Genomic DNA, 15,785 nt, shown 5'->3' on the forward strand with positions numbered 1-15,785 from the left:
CACAAAACCTAAAGGTATATTCACACTGAGTTTTTGAGGATTTTTTTAGGCAGAAACTGTGGGAAACTCTCCAAATCCTCTTTAAAAATTTGGGGGATACCGCTCAGTTTCTGCTCAAAAAATTCAGCAAAAGACCTCAGTGTGCACATACCCTTCCCACAGCTTTGCTACAATTGCTACCCAGTGTAGTCAGTCCCCACTATAAGCTAAACATGCTTTAGCTGATACATTTTACCTACACTGACACATTGTGCCAAACTATTATATGATAAGAGAGAGAGAGATATTTGTGCTGCCGAATCACCAAAAATTAATTTGTGAGATTACCAGTCTCTAGAAAGTGTTTTCGACCATCAGTTGTGTTTTGCAGAGGCATTATTCTTGCACAGTTCCATACAGTGCTGAGCTTATTCCACAACTGTTCTAAACCCCAATATGGCAAGAAATTCTCAACTAAGTAAAGAGAAATGTTACTCCGTTACTTTAAGACATGAAGATCAGTCAATACGGATATTTGCTAGAACCTTGAAGGTAACCTCAAGTGCAGGCATCAATCGCTATGATGACACTTGTTCACAAGAGGACCAGCCAAGGAAAGGAAGACCAAGAATGACCTATGCTGCAGAGGATAAGTTCATTAGAGTCACCAGTTCCAGAAACCACAGATTGACAGTTTGTAAGCTAACAGCCCTCATAAATGATGCACAGACATCAAGTAGAGGACGCATCCCAAGATCAACTGTCCTGCGAGAAGCAGGGATTTATGGTCTTATTGCTGCAAAGAAGCCACCACTGAGGACTACAGATATAAAAAGAATTATTTGGGCCAAGCAGTACGAGAACTAAACATTAGATCAGTGGAAATTTGTACTGTGGTCTGATGAGCCAAAATTAGAGATTTTGGTACCAAAATCCATGTCTTTATGAGATTCAGTAAAGGTGAGTGTATGGTTTCTACATGGCTGGTGCCCACTGTGAAGCATGAGGGGGGGTGATGGTGTGGGTGGCTTTACTGGTGATACCATTGCTGATTAATTCCAAATTCAAGCCACTACTCATAGCTACCACAGCATTCTGTAAGGACATGCCATCCCATCTTGTCTACGTTTAATAGGACCATCAATTGTGTTGCAACAGAACAATGACTAAAACACACCTGTAACATCCCTGGTGGCGTGCTTGCATGGCTTACCACCTCCCACCATGCAAGACCGCAATCTTACCTATCAGGCCAGGCTGCACACTTTGCTCCAGTACCTGCTGTTTGTAGGTCTCTTGTCTGCTGGCTTAGGGCGGCGGCGCTGTTGCTTCCTGATTCTTAAAGCTACAGTGTGCGCAGTCCTAATGCAACACTTTCCATCTGTGTGTTTCTTGCAACTGAGTTGCCAGGTCCTGTTCTGTATCTAGTCTGCTTCTGCCACCCTGGGGGCTGTATACCCAGGCCTGTTACCTGTATCTGTGACTTGTAGTCAGTTTCCGCCTCCCTGGGGGCTGAGTTCCCAGGCTTGTTCCTGTATCTTGTTCCTGGTTCAGATTCTGTCTGAACAGTGTCCTAGTCCGTTACCTGTTTGTCTCTATGTCTGTACCTTTCCCTTTTCCTGCAGTATCTGAACCTGCACCTAACTCCAACTCGTTGTCTCTGTACTTCTGTTTGTGAGTTTTGTGTTCACTCGCTACTTCATTGCAAGTACCTTGTGTGTATCTGGTTCCGCTCATTCTGTTTCCCTGCCTCTGTATCTAACTCCTGTGTTCCAGCTATCTTCTTGCGTTTTCCAGTCTGTTCCATATGAACAGAGCCCTGTCCTGTCTACCGCATCTGTGGGTTTTGCTCTGCTCTGCTTGTCTACCGCTTCTGCGGTTTTGCTCTGCTCTGCTTGTTCACCGCATCTGCGGGTGTTGCTTTGCTCTGCTTGTTCACCGCATCTGCGGTTTTGCTTTGCTCTGCTTGTTCATCGCATCTGTGGGTTTTGCTCTGCTTTGCTTGTTCACCGCATCTGCAGTTTTGCTCTGCTTTGCTTGTTCACCACATCTGCGGTTTTGCTCTGCTTTGCTTGTTCACCGCATCTTTGGGTTTTGCTCTGCTCTACTTGTTTACCGCACCTGCGGTTTTGCTCTGCTTGTTCACCGCACCTGCGGTTTTGCTCTGCTCTGTTTGTTCACCGCATCTGCGGGTTTGGCTCTTCTCTGCTTGTTCACTGCACCTGTGGTTTTGCTCTGCTCTGCTTGTTCATCGCATCTGCAGGTTTTGCTCTGCTCTGCTTGTTCACCGCATCTGCGGGTTTTGCTCTGCTCTGCTTGTTCATCGCATCTGCAGGTTTTGCTTTGCTCTGCTTGTCTACCGCACCTGCGGGTTTTGCTCCGCTCTGCTTGTCTACTGCACCTGCGGCTCCGTTCCTGTGTCCCAGTCTGTACTGGTCCCTATCCTGCCTACGTTCCTACCTGCTAGTACCCATCTGTCTGCATGCCAGCCGTGCCTGCCAGTGCCCACCTGTCTGCATACCAGCCGTGCCTGTCAATATCCACCTGTCTGCATACCAGCCGTGCCTGCCAGTACCCCCATGTCAATATGCCAGTCTAGCCTGCCTGTTCCTGCATTCCACGGTGTGGGTCAACAGCTGTGACCGGGGTCTGACCTTGAGTAGCACCTGGTCCCTCTGCTCGGTTCCTCCCTGGTTCACGGAGTTGACTGAGCCGCCGTGCGACCTTGGTCGGACCGGGTTGATACTTAGTTACGCCCCTCCAGGCACTCCTTGGTTCATGGTACAGTGGGATCACTAATCACGCTCACGTCAGTCAGTCCGGGCGCGAGCGTAACAGTTTGCTCAGGCCATGGTCCCCGTTGAGCCCCACGGCTCTTCGCTCTCGGAGACATTTGAATTCTTGTCTGGCGAATATGTGCATCAAGGAAAATTTTTTTCTCAAGCTGAGGTCCAGGCGATTTACGCACCAGCCCAAATGGAGCTATCAGCACCCGTTCCTGCGGATCCACCACGGTACTATGGGGATCCAAAACAAAGCCGTGCCTTTGTGGAGCAATGTATGCTGCATTTCAAATTCTATGCTATTTTCCCACTGATCGGGTGAAAGTAGCATTTGTGATGTCCTACTTAGCGGGTGATGCCTTGAATTGGATCACCCCCCTATGGGAAGCATGGGATCCTATCGTCTCTGACCTGCAGGCCTTCCTGGTGGCCTTTCTAATGGTCTTCGATGACCCTAACCCTGAGGCTTCTGCTAAAGCTTCCCTTCCCAGTATCCTGGAGCAGCCCCGATGGGTAATGTGTGTAGGTAGCCTACCAGTTCTCCAGCCTGAAGAGACTGCTGCCCACACAGAATCCACACAGGATGACAATGCTCCACAGAATACTTCCCTTCCCAACTTCAAGAGGCAGTCCAGACGTACAAGGCGTAGAGGTAAACCGTCATGCCAGGTTCTGTCCTCCCAAAGACCTCCTGTTCCCCAGCCTGTAGAGACAGCTTTCCGCACTGAATCCATGAAGGATAACTATGTTCGTCAGGCAAAGCAGAGGCCAGAACTCAGTCACAAAATCGGATTGCGGTCCCGCTGTGGTTGTTTGGGACCCCCTGACGGTCTTTGTCCAGCGAACGTTGGAGAATCCCAAGACATTAGGCCTGTAGGAGAGGCTGCCCTTGGCGTTAGTGTTTTCTCTCCACAGATGACCATGACTGTCTCCATGGCAAGTGAAGGCCTTGGATTAACCGGAAGTTTCGGGCTTAAAGACTTGAAGAGTCGGTGTCTGATTCCCGTCCGACAACTCCAGAAGCCGGTTTGGGGCATTGTCAGCGGAAGGACGAGCCCTACTCAGAAACAGTCAAAATATGTCTGTACAAATTAAGCTCCAGATTGGAGCATAATGTAGCGCCCCGAGGGTTCGGCCGCTACAGGGGTAGTGCACCTCTGCCAGAGGTGTGATATTCCACTCCCGGGTAAGGATGGAGTATGGACCAGGGCTCAGTTAGCTGCATACAGCACACTCACCCCATTTCCGAGGGACAGCTCAACGGTGCTCCCATTAGACAGAAATGCAGGCACGACAGACCATGTCCCTGGCTGGAGTGGGGAGGGGGGAGGAAAGCCCAGTGATGTAGGAGCAGAAGGGGACGGTTTCTGAGCGTACATAGGAGCCCATTGGTTGCTGGTCACCTGGGCTCATGTTTCTAGAGGGAGGTATAAAAGGTGGGCACCATCTTAGTTCTGGGTCAGTTCAAGCAGGAGGAGAAGAGAGAGAAGGAGTTCGGCCAGAGAGGGCTGACAGGGAGCTGTGGCTCAGTCTGGGCTCAGCTCCATGAGGCAGGCCTGGGGAGAGGGCCAGGAACAGAAAGTAACAAGAACAGAAAGGAACAGAAACAGAAAGGAACAGCAAAGAAAGAGAGGAAGAAACAGAAGGGCTCAGGAACAAGAATGTAGAAGGGACCCTAAGAACCCACGAGAATACAGGGTGAAGGGTCAGGCAGATTAAGGGTACCGGATCCCAAGTTGGTGGAGGAGAAACTACCCTCAGCCAAAGACCGGAGGTCGTGATCATTTATTGGTGCGACACCTCATCAAACCTGCTAGGAAGGCACCATATAGGACAGCGGGGGACGGGGCCCACGTTTACCCGCGCAGATCCGCGGCAGCTGGACAAAAGTGGGTCACTGGTGAGGCAGGCCAGAGAAAGGATTCAAGGGGGTCCTGTGCCATGCTCCTGAACTGCCTGGGGGTTGACCGAGCCCCTCACCTGGTGGACACTGCACGGCTTGGGTGGTCACTGCTTGCGCAGAAGTGACCCGGAGCACCTGAACTGTGAGTAAAAGACATTGGGCTGCAGTACGTTGTCTGTGTACTCTTTCGCTCCTCCAGCACTAACGGCACGGGGACTCTCTGCACCCTCACCCCCCCCATCCACCGCACTGCCCTGAGGTTACACTCTTCCCGTGGGGAGTTATATAATCTCAGCTGCACACACTATCAACCTCGGGGGACTGTCTTGCAGCGGCGGTTCCTAATAACCGCAATCCGCGGGTGGCGTAGTCAGACATTATTTAAAACATCTAAAAGACTGCCACTGGTCTGACCACCCTGAGCCACGGGACCGGGTCGCCACTACTACCCCCATCGTCTCCCTATTGCCCGGTACCGAGTGCCCCACGGCCCAGGGGGCGAGTCAATTACACTTGAAGAAGTTCACATTCCAGGTGCTGTCTGGTTTACCCACAGGTTGTCCAGAGCCGAGAGATCTAGTGCCCGCTCAGGTCTGGAGATCCTGCATGGTGTTTCCTGGGGGACTGCTGAGGTGCAAGGGGTGTCCAGTCCCCATATCTTCGGGACAGTCAGCAGTTTCTTCTTCTTCTTCACCAGATCTGCTAGTTTATGACTCTCTATGTGCTGAAGTCTCTGAAGGAAGGGAAGCGGAGACATTGTCCCCACACGGTCTCGACGATTGTACCAATGATCTGGCTTTAGGCACCGCCCCGCCTCGCAGACGTGTCATCTCAGAAACCAGACTGAAGTTGGTCCCTAAGCAAGAATCCTCCATCTTTAACAAATCTGGCAATAAGTCCATCAAGGCGGTGGCTACCTTCAAGTCTCTGCACCCTTCCAACCAGGCAGAGGACCTCCAGTTGCCTCCTGAATCCTCCGGGGTGCTATCTGATAACAAATGGAAAGAGACTTTTCTGCACCCTGTACCTGGTACTTCGCCCACTTCATCCAGTAAGCTTGACAAAGTGTACATCAAGGTGGTGGTTACCCCCGAGTCTCTGCACCCCTCCAACCCGGTGGAGGACCTCCAGTTGCCTCCTGAATCCTTCAGGGTGCTACCTGATAACAAATGGAGAGAGACTTTTCTGCACCCTGAACCTGGTACTTCGCCCACTTCTTCTTGTAAGCTTGGCAAAGTGTACATCAAGGCGGTGGTTACTCCCGAGTCTCTGCATCCCTCCTACCCGGTGGAGGATCTCCAGTTGTCCGGTGAATTCTTTGGGGTGCTACCCGATATTAACAAATGGAGGGAGACTTTCCTATGTCCTGTTCCTGGTACTTCACCTATTTCATCTGTTGCTGAGGATGGCTCGATGGGAGGAAGCATCCTAGTCACCAAGATGGTGAGACCAGTTTCGTTCCCTCTAGTGGACAGAAGAGGTAATCTTCTTAAAGAGAAGGATCTGCCTCTAAATTCTCTGCAGGAAATCCTTGCAGGCTTGAAGACAAGGGGGCGTAAAGGGGGGGATACCGCAATCTTACCTATCAGGCCAGGCTGCACACTTTGCTCCAGTACCTGCTGTTTGTACGTCTCTTGTCTGCTGGCTTAGGGCGGCGGCGCTGTTGCTTCCTGATTCTTAAAGCTACAGTGTGCGCAGTCCTAATGCGTCCCCAGCCTATTGCTGTGAGTCATTGGATACTTAAACCCCCTCCATCCAGTAGGAGGGGCCTGAGCAACACTTTCCATCTGTTTGTTTCTTGCAACTGAGTTGCCAGGTCCTGTCCTGTATCTAGTCTGCTTCTGCCACCCTGCGGGCTGTATACCCAGTCCTGTTACCTGTATCTGTGACTTCTAGTCAGTTTCCGCCTCCCTGGGGGCTGAGTTCCCAGGCTCGTTCCTGTATCTTGTTCCTGGTTCAGATTCTGTCTGAACAGTGTCCTAGTCCGTTACCTGTTTGTCTCTATGTCTGTACCTTTCCCTTTTCCTGCAGTATCTGAACCTGCACCTAACTCCAACTCATTGTCTCTGTACTTCTGTTTGTGAGTTTTGTGTTCACTCGCTACTTCATTGCAAGTACCTTGTGTGTATCTGGTTCCGCTCGTTCTGTTTCCCTGCCTCTGTATCTAACTCCTGTGTTCCAGCTATCTTCTTGTGTTTTCCAGTCTGTTCCATATGAACAGAGCCCTGTCCTGTCTACCGCATCTGCGGTTTTTGCTCTGCTCTGCTTGTCTACCGCTTCTGCTGTTTTGCTCTGTTCTGCTTGTTCACCGCATCTGTGAGTTTTGCTTTGCTCTGCTTGTTCACCGCATCTGCGGTTTTGCTCTGCTTTGCTTGTTCACCGCATCTGTGGTTTTGCTCTGCTTTGCTTGTTCACCGCATCTTTGGGTTTTGCTCTACTCTGCTTGTTTACCACACCTGCGGTTTTGCTCTGCCCTGCTTGTTCACCGCACCTGCGGTTTTGCTCTGCTATGCTTGTTCACCGCATCTGTGGGTTTTGCTTTGCTCCGCTTGTTCACCGCACCTGCGGTTTTGCTCTGCTTGCTCACCGCATCTGCGGGTTTTGCTCTGCTATGCTTGTTCACCGCATCGGCGGGTTTTGCTCTGCTTTGCTTGTTCACCGCATCTGTGGGTTTTGCTTTGCTCTGCTTGTCTACTGCACCTGCGGTTTTGCTCAGCTTGTTCACCGCATCTGCGGGTTTTGCTCTGCTCTGCTTGTTCACCGCATCTGGGGGTTTTGCTTTGCTCTGCTTGTCTACCGCACCTGTGGGTTTTGCTCCGCTCTGCTTGTCTACCGCACCTGCGGTTCTGTTCCTGTATCCCAGTCCCTATCCTGCCTACGTTCCGACCTGCCAGTACCCATCTGTCTGCATGCCAGCCGTGCCTGTCAATATCCACCTGTCTGCATACCAGCCGTGCCTGCCAGTACCCACCTGTCAATATGCCAGTCTAACCTGCCTGTTCCTGCATTCCCCGGTGTGGGTCAACAGCTGTGACTGGGGTCTGACCTGGAGTAGCACCTGGTCCCTCTGCTCGGTTCCTCCCTGGTTCACGGAGTCGACTGAGCCGCCGTGAGACCTTGGTCGGACCGGGTTGATACTTAGTTACGCCCCTCCAGGCACTCATCGGTTCATGGTACAGTGGGATCACTAATCACGCTCACGTCAGTCAGTCCAGGCGCGAGCGTAACAAGACCACCAGGCTATGTAAGAGCTATGTGACCAAGAAAGAGCACGGTGGAGAACGTGTCGAATGACATGGCCTCCACAATCACTGAACCTCAATCCAACTGGGATGTTTTGGGATGAGTTGGTCGCAGACTGAAAACAAAGTAGCCAACAAGTGATCAACACCTCTAGGAACTTCTTCAAGACTGTTGGAAACCATTCCAGATGACAACCTGTTGAAGCTGATTGAGAAAAGGTCAATGGGGCGTAAAGTCATCATCAGAGTAAAATGGGGTACAGTAAGGAATCAAAGTTTTAACCACATATTCTGGTTTGTTTCACAATGTGTCTTTTTACTTCTTGTTACTGTATGTGCTTGATCGTGGTTTCGCTGCCTTTAGTCTGAATCTTGTTTCTGTATGTGTTTGCTCGTGGTTTTGCTGCCTTCAGTCTGAATCTAAAATGTGCACATTCCAATAAGAAGAAGAAAATAGCCTTGCATGAACAGGTGCATCCAAACTTTTCACTTGTACTGTACTTTTCAAAGAAATCCATCGGAAATTACTAAATGGAATTTTTGCAAATGTTTCCACATTATAACACTAGGGTCAAGGCCATACTTTGCTTTATTAGAGACCCAACCCTGATAAAAACACTCCATCTTCAAAAAGTCCTAAAAACCTGTCTCTGAGCTAGCCCAGGATCACCAATAAAATAGGATTTATCTAAATTTCCATCATCTCTCCCAAACCCGTCTAACTTGTCCATCCACTAGGAAGCACCCATTGCCCAATACCATTTCTGCCTGTATTTTTGCATTATTTCATAGCAAAAAAAAAATATGTAAAGCAGGGGCACTTAGGCCCTTCCATTGTGTTTCTATTTGCATGCTACAGTTGCACACTATACATCGGTCCCTTTATGTAGAAATGATGAAGTGTTCATGTGAATTCAAGCTTTACATCAGCCACAATGCAGCCAGGATGACTTTTGCTCGGACCAATATGGTCCCTACAGTCTGCTCAGTCCAGAACAGAAGGGTAGGGTGGGACCGTGTGCATCCGATCAATGCTCACCAGCTCTGTTTTCTTCCTCGGGAGGAGGATTTAAAATGATAAATGAACCGTGCTTGAAAAATAGCTGCATGCATTGGAAGGCACCATGTATCAGTCTGGTGTTGGCGCTCTGAACAAAGCTCGGGGACCACCTTCATTAAAACAATTAGGCTAGAAGTCTTTGCAAAAGGCGGAACTCCAGCTGTTAGCTTCTGGGGCCCTCAATGTCTCCTTAGCAACAGGAGACCTAAGGGTACAGCAGGGTGGGGAACAGGGACACTAATTACATAGGTCAAGGGTCTCCTGTGCTAAGATAAGAAAGAACACATACTAGTTAGTAATTTTCAGCAGAAATGGAATAATCACAATGCACGCTTTAATGAAGGCTTTATTCGCTAACCACACTACTGATGATGAATGGGAATACGGGAGGAGCAAGGTCTCAGTGATTGACACATGCTAGGTTTCTGGAATGGCTGCTTTATTTCGTAGCCACAGAGGGTAATTTAGTAAATTGGCTCCATTTTATAGAAATGCTTTGGTAATGCAAACAATTTGGCGACTTCTTGCTTGCGCAACTTTGCTCGTGGTCTGCATAGATTTGCACCAAAATTTGAGCCAATTCTTAGCTTAAAAGTGTTGTCGGGTGAAAACGAATGATCATCTATTTGCAGAATTGATGAAGGTCAGCCCGAGCGGCAGAGGGGCGCAATTTTATCTTAGTTAGAATGGAGCAAAAGTGCTCATACTTGACCGGTGCTCTTCCTTAAAGGGCTGCCGAGTGCTGCTCTTGGTATTTTCCAGTAGTCCCATAGAAAATGAATGTAGCTGCGGATGAGTGCACTGCCACTCGATTCTAACCGAAAAAATGCTCCATCTAGGATAAAAATTACTCATTTTAGCGGTCGGTTTAAGCGGTTGGACTCCCACGATCAATATATCGGGCATTCTCCACATATGTAGCGGCTGTGTATCAACCACGATACATGCGGCTGCGGCTGCCCGAACATTTGACTCGAGGACGCCACATCCTCTAACCGAACCCGAGCACGCTCCGATATCTCCTTATCTGAGCATGCTCGGTCATCCCTAGTTATCATCTATCTGGTGGATAACTGATCATTTGTTTTCACCGGAGAACTCTTTTAAAAGGAAGGGTTCGATAGTACGGATGCCACATGCATTCGAAAACCACACCAACCTGCAGGGGCGAATACGTTTGCAGAATTGTGTGCTTATTCATCCCTGTAGGTGAAAGTGACTTTTGGATGTATCTGAAAAGTCACACCATTTGGCTCCACTTTACGGCTTAATGGGGTCGTCCACTACATTTATATTGATGATCTACCTATAGAATGGATCATCATTGTCAGATCGGTGGGAGGGTCTAACATCCAGGGTCACCACTTATTATCGGCTATTCCCTTAAACAGTGTACAGAGTGGAACACCACTTGGAAGTTCACTTGTTTAGAAGGAAGCGGTGACATCACATTTGTCACCATATGGTCACATAACATCATGCCTCCTCTACTTTGATAGGTGGGTGTTTCACTTTGGTTTCACATGACCTTTTTATTTTCTTCCCATTGGATACTCTAAACTTTAAAATGGTTGCCCCCTGACAAAGTAATGTACATTGTGCATAGGGACATATGACCAAGCAGCTAAGTATGTAACATGTTAGGTTTTGGTTTATATGTTCTGTTTTGAGTATATATATAATTCTGTGTCAGTATATATGAGGATTTTTCCTTGACCCGAGTATGCCAGTGCATGATGGCTGTATAGCATGGCATGGAGGGTGAATGGCGCTGCATTAAATCTGTACACCAGTGTAAGGAGACTATATGGCTCTGTGCTAAAGAAGCCACCAAGCTTTGAAACATCAGACTTTGCGTAATGCATTTGGGTGAGAACCATGGTTGTTGGTTGTAAAAAGTCATTAATACTTGTACTTTAGTTCATTTTTTCTCACTTTTTCAGAACACTTTAAATTTTCGCATCGAGAAGATTCAGTTTCACCAAGCAGAATCTGAAATAGAATTAGTGGAAGCAATGGCAGACGAAGCCAAAAACTGCCCAAAACTCTACAGGATTGGGTCTGGTCAGTGGATCCTGGTGACCAATACCCAAAGTGAGTAGCATCATCTCACTGTGCCTAATGCAAACCCTTTTTGTTAATGATTAGTTTTTCTGGACCGTGTATCTTGTAAAGAGCCCGTATATACAGTAGTTGTAGGAATTTAGTTTTCTTATGGGGGTTCATAAGTGGTCATGGAGGGTCTTATTGTCATATTAGCTGAACACAGGATGTATCCTGCTGTCATGTCACCCGCATACTTATTATTAGCTCTTGTGTCTCCTCACAGCATGGTGGTCTTGCCTTTCCATGTGTATTCAAGCAGTATGGCCTCATACATTCAGTCCGGCAATGTCAGGGAGAGGATGAGATGTTGATTGATGTTCTGGTCAGATTCCATCCTTTAGGGTTGGTCACTCATTCTATGCATTATGTGCTACAGTTATGTTTTATTATATTGTTTGTGCCAATTAGATACCCATTGTTGACCCCTGGCCCACTGTAGGATCTTCTGGTATTCTGGTGGCCCACTCCAACCCTGTACACAAATATATATATATGTATATACACTACATGGACAATAGTATGTTCCTCTGTACATTACACCTACAAGACCTTTTATGACCTCCCCTTCTAAATCCATAGACATTAGTATGGAGTTCTTTCCTCCTTTGCAACTACAACAGCTAACACCTTTTGGGAAGGTTTTCTACAAGATTTTGGAGGGGTCTGTGGGAACTTTTGTTCCTTCATCCAGTAGAGCATTTGTGAGGTCAGATACTGATGTTGGGGAGAGGCCAAGCCCACAATTTCTGGTCTAGGTGTTGGATGAGGCTGAGGTCCGGGCTGCGTGCAGCCGTCATGTTCTTCCGCTAGACTCCCTCCACCATGTGTTCATGGACCTTGTGCACTGGGCACAGTTATGGGGAACAGAAAAGGGTCTTCCCAAAACTGTTCCCACAAAGGTGAAAGCTACAATTGCCCAAAATGTCTTCTGCTGAAGCATTAAGATTTCCTTTCACTGGAACTAAGGGCCCAATACTGACCCCTGATAACGAGCCCATAGCATTATCCTCCTCCACCATCTGTACAGTGGGCACAATGCAGTCAGGGAGTAAAGTCCTCCTGGAATCACCAAACCCAGACTCCTCCATCAGACGCAGAGAAGTGTGATCCGTCACTGCACAGAACACGTCTCTTCCAGAGTCCAGTGGTGGCGGCTTTACACCACTCCATCCGAAGCTCTGCATTGTGCTTGGTGATGTAAGGCTGCATGCAGCTGCTTGGCCATGAAGCTCCCGGCGGGCGGGGGCGCAGTGTTTGTGCTGATACTAGATGCGGTCTGGGCTCTGCAGTTATGGAGTCAGCAGAGTGTTGGTGACTTTTCTGTCCTCTGCTCCTCAGCACTCGGTGACCCCGGTGGATTGGGAGAATACAGCAAAGGCAAAATTTGTACAGCCCATGTTCAATGTATCCTACTGCTGATTTCTTATGGAAGAGGGACCTTTAGGCCCCCCACCAGGTGACTGCTACCTCTGCACCCTCTTTAGCAACGCCCCTGTTTGGGTTTTTTTGTCTGTGGGGAAGGAACAATTGACAATTTATCAGTTACATAAGAATTCTAACATGCATACAAATGTTCATTCTGGAGAGGTTCACAGTCATCTGTCCCTGAAATTTCAGTATCCCGGAGGGCATTATTTAGCAGGTAATGTGAGATGCCACAGGGGATGCCCGCCTACTCGATTCATACTTGGGAGGGGGGGGGGGGGCTCCTTCTAGTTTCCAGGTTGTGCAAAGCTTGCTAACCCTTTCCATTCTCCATTCATTGCATAGTCTGCTTTTATCAGGCTTATGTACACCGACTAATGTCATATTCACAAATCTATTCCTTGAGCGCTGGGGCTTACACATGGCCATAATTCTGCATTGCATGATGGGACTTGTAGTACATGATAGAAAACCTAAAAGCACCTGCTGCTCTGCTCTCCCTCCGATGAGCGATAATGCCTTGGAGACATAAGAAACACAAGAATTACTGATTTGTTTCACACAATTGCCATAATCATATGTTTATGGAACTGGCAATCAGGGTCGGCGCCAGAAAGTGCTGGGGCCCGCGGCGCCTGGGGGCCCCACTTTGCATAGTTTTAATTTGCGATATCCACTGTACATGTAAGATGGATGTGTGCTCTGCATGAATGGAGCGGACTTAGGAGCTGTGCCCACGCTATACAGCGCGGGTGCTGGCTGTGTCATACAGCTGGCACCCGAGTCTAGCTCAGATCGCAGCACTTTCAATGGTGGGGAAAATGGGGTTAGGTGTCCCTTTCAACCCCCATTGGTTGACAAATCAGCCATTTGCATGAAGTTTCAGGACCTGGACTCATAGAAACAAGCTAATCACTGCATGGAGAGCATAGTTTCTATAATGAGATACAATTTAAAGGGATTTTCCAGTTTTGGACATCCCCAGTACCTTCAGCTGCAGTTTATTTAAAGAGCATAAAAAAAGAATTGTGCCTTACTCACCTTCTCCAGGTCCAACACTGAGTACCCGCTGCTGCTCCTAGTGTCTGTAATTGTCTGCAGTGCTGATGTCACATCTTCAGTGCTGCAGCCATTCAGTATGCTCAGAGGCTCTTTCCATCTTGCTGAGCTGACTGGCTGCAGCGTTGTCGAAGTGACGTCAGTGCTGCAGACAATTACCCAGTGTTGGACCTGGGAGGGAGAATAAGGCACAGGTTTTTTTTTTAAACGGGTTGTCTGAAACTGGAAAAAACCTTTAAGGCGACCTTTACTCAGTTTTTTTGTGGGGTTGGGGGGAGCTTATTAAAAAAGGATACGAATGTCAGCCATTTTTTGTGGCTTTTTTTTTGTTCACACATTTTTGACATGTCTTTTTTTAGTCTGTGGAAAAACATCTAAAAAATGGTAAACACTACATATACATCCCAAAAAACACAATGTTTTGTATAGCGTTTTATCATTCTTACAAAAACTGCCTGGGAAAAACACAGCAAAAAAACAGCAACTGTCTTTGCTGCCCATGGCAACCAATCACAGCGCAGCTTTCACTTTACCAGAGCTGTTTATGAAATGAAAGCTGAGCTCTGATTGGTTGCCATGGGCAACAAAGACATTTTTTCTTTTAGACAGATTTGCTAAATTTGAACCAGTGTGTGTAGGCCCCAAAGGCGATCCAACTCTTGGCTGCGGTAGTAGGACTACAAGTTCCAGAATACTATGAAGCCAAAAGCTAGGATACTCGCCAATGATACATGTTAAAGCACTGAAAAGTAATGGTCCTCCTACATCCAAGATGGCCACTGCTATAGCATGTGAATCGCGTTGTAAATCAGAACCATAACTCCTCTACCATTCCTGTGATGTGGCGGCTTGCTTCAGATTTACCGCTGCTCCCTATGCCACTGTGTCGGCCATCTTGAATGAAGGAGGACTATGTGGTGGCTATCTTGGATGTAGTAGGACTGGAATGGCGCTCTCAGTGTATGAGGCGATGAGAGACAAAAGGAGGGCTCCGCGTGACGATTAGTGATGAGCTCAAGTGCTCATTACTCGAGTTTGCCGAGGGTGCTCGGGTATGCACTGAGTATCGCGGGTGCTCAAGTGACATGTTCGAGTCCCCGCACCCGCAGGTTTCGCTGCTGTTAGACAGCCACAAAACATGTGGGTATTGCCCGTGTATGTCAGACAATCCCCGCATGTTTTGTGACTATCTGACAGCTTTCGAAACATCCGGTCGAAGGAACTCGAGCATTCGCGATACTCATCACTAGTGACGATGCATAACAAATGTATAGTCAGTTTTCAGTGCAAGATGGAAGACACTTTAATACATGTTACAATATGACGGTACTACACCTTCAACACAAATGATCACCAAAATTCTCGGAAAGTTTCGCATGATGGAAGCTTCAGCAACGGCTGCATCAATTTTCAGTGACAGGTGGAAGACACTTTAATGGATGAAACAATATGATGGTACTACATCTTCAACACAAATGATCCCCAAAATTCTTCATAGTCCTGAAAGGCACGTCACTTCTTATATATTGCTTTCCAGCATTTTAGGAAGGTTTCGCTTGCTGGAAGCTTCAGCAGAGGCTACGTCAATTTTCAGTGCCAGGAGGAAGACACTTTAATGCATGTTACAATATGATGATACTACGCCTTCAACAAAAATGTTCACCAATATACTTCATCATTCTGAAAGGCACATCACTACTTATATATTGCTTTCCAGCATTCTAGGAAAGTTTCGCTTGATAGAAGCTTCAGCAGAGGCTGCATCACTGGCCATATAAATTGTCGTAGCTTTGGTGACGTTCACATTTAAGTTTTCCCTTTCCTTTTATCTTCAGTTGCATTACTGATATTATGGGGGTTCTGTTTTTGCATCAGTTTTTTGGAACACAAAAAACGGACCCCATAATAATCAATAAAGCCCCTCTGCTTTTGTTTGCGTCAGTTATGGTGCCGATCCATTTTGCACATGACTTCCTTTTGTTCTTCTAAAAGGAACAAACAGACGGAACAACTTAGAAATATAGGAAACAGAAGAGGGAAGGACCATTCGTGGAATAATGGTGATTTCTTCCTCCAGCCCTGGTGAAGAATATTTTACGATCACAATATAGATGTAATCTTTGGTCCGGCAGATGTTCCACCTTATAACTGATATTGATATCGGAGACTGTAACGCAAATAACTGCAAACACAGCTGTCCATCACTAACAGGCGGGACTTTGTGCCTT

The sequence above is a fragment of the Phyllobates terribilis genome, unplaced genomic scaffold (assembly GCF_046119375.1).
Source record: "Phyllobates terribilis strain yellow unplaced genomic scaffold, ASM4611937v1 Scaffold_12__6_contigs__length_324123572, whole genome shotgun sequence".
Lineage (NCBI taxonomy): Eukaryota > Metazoa > Chordata > Amphibia > Anura > Dendrobatidae > Phyllobates > Phyllobates terribilis.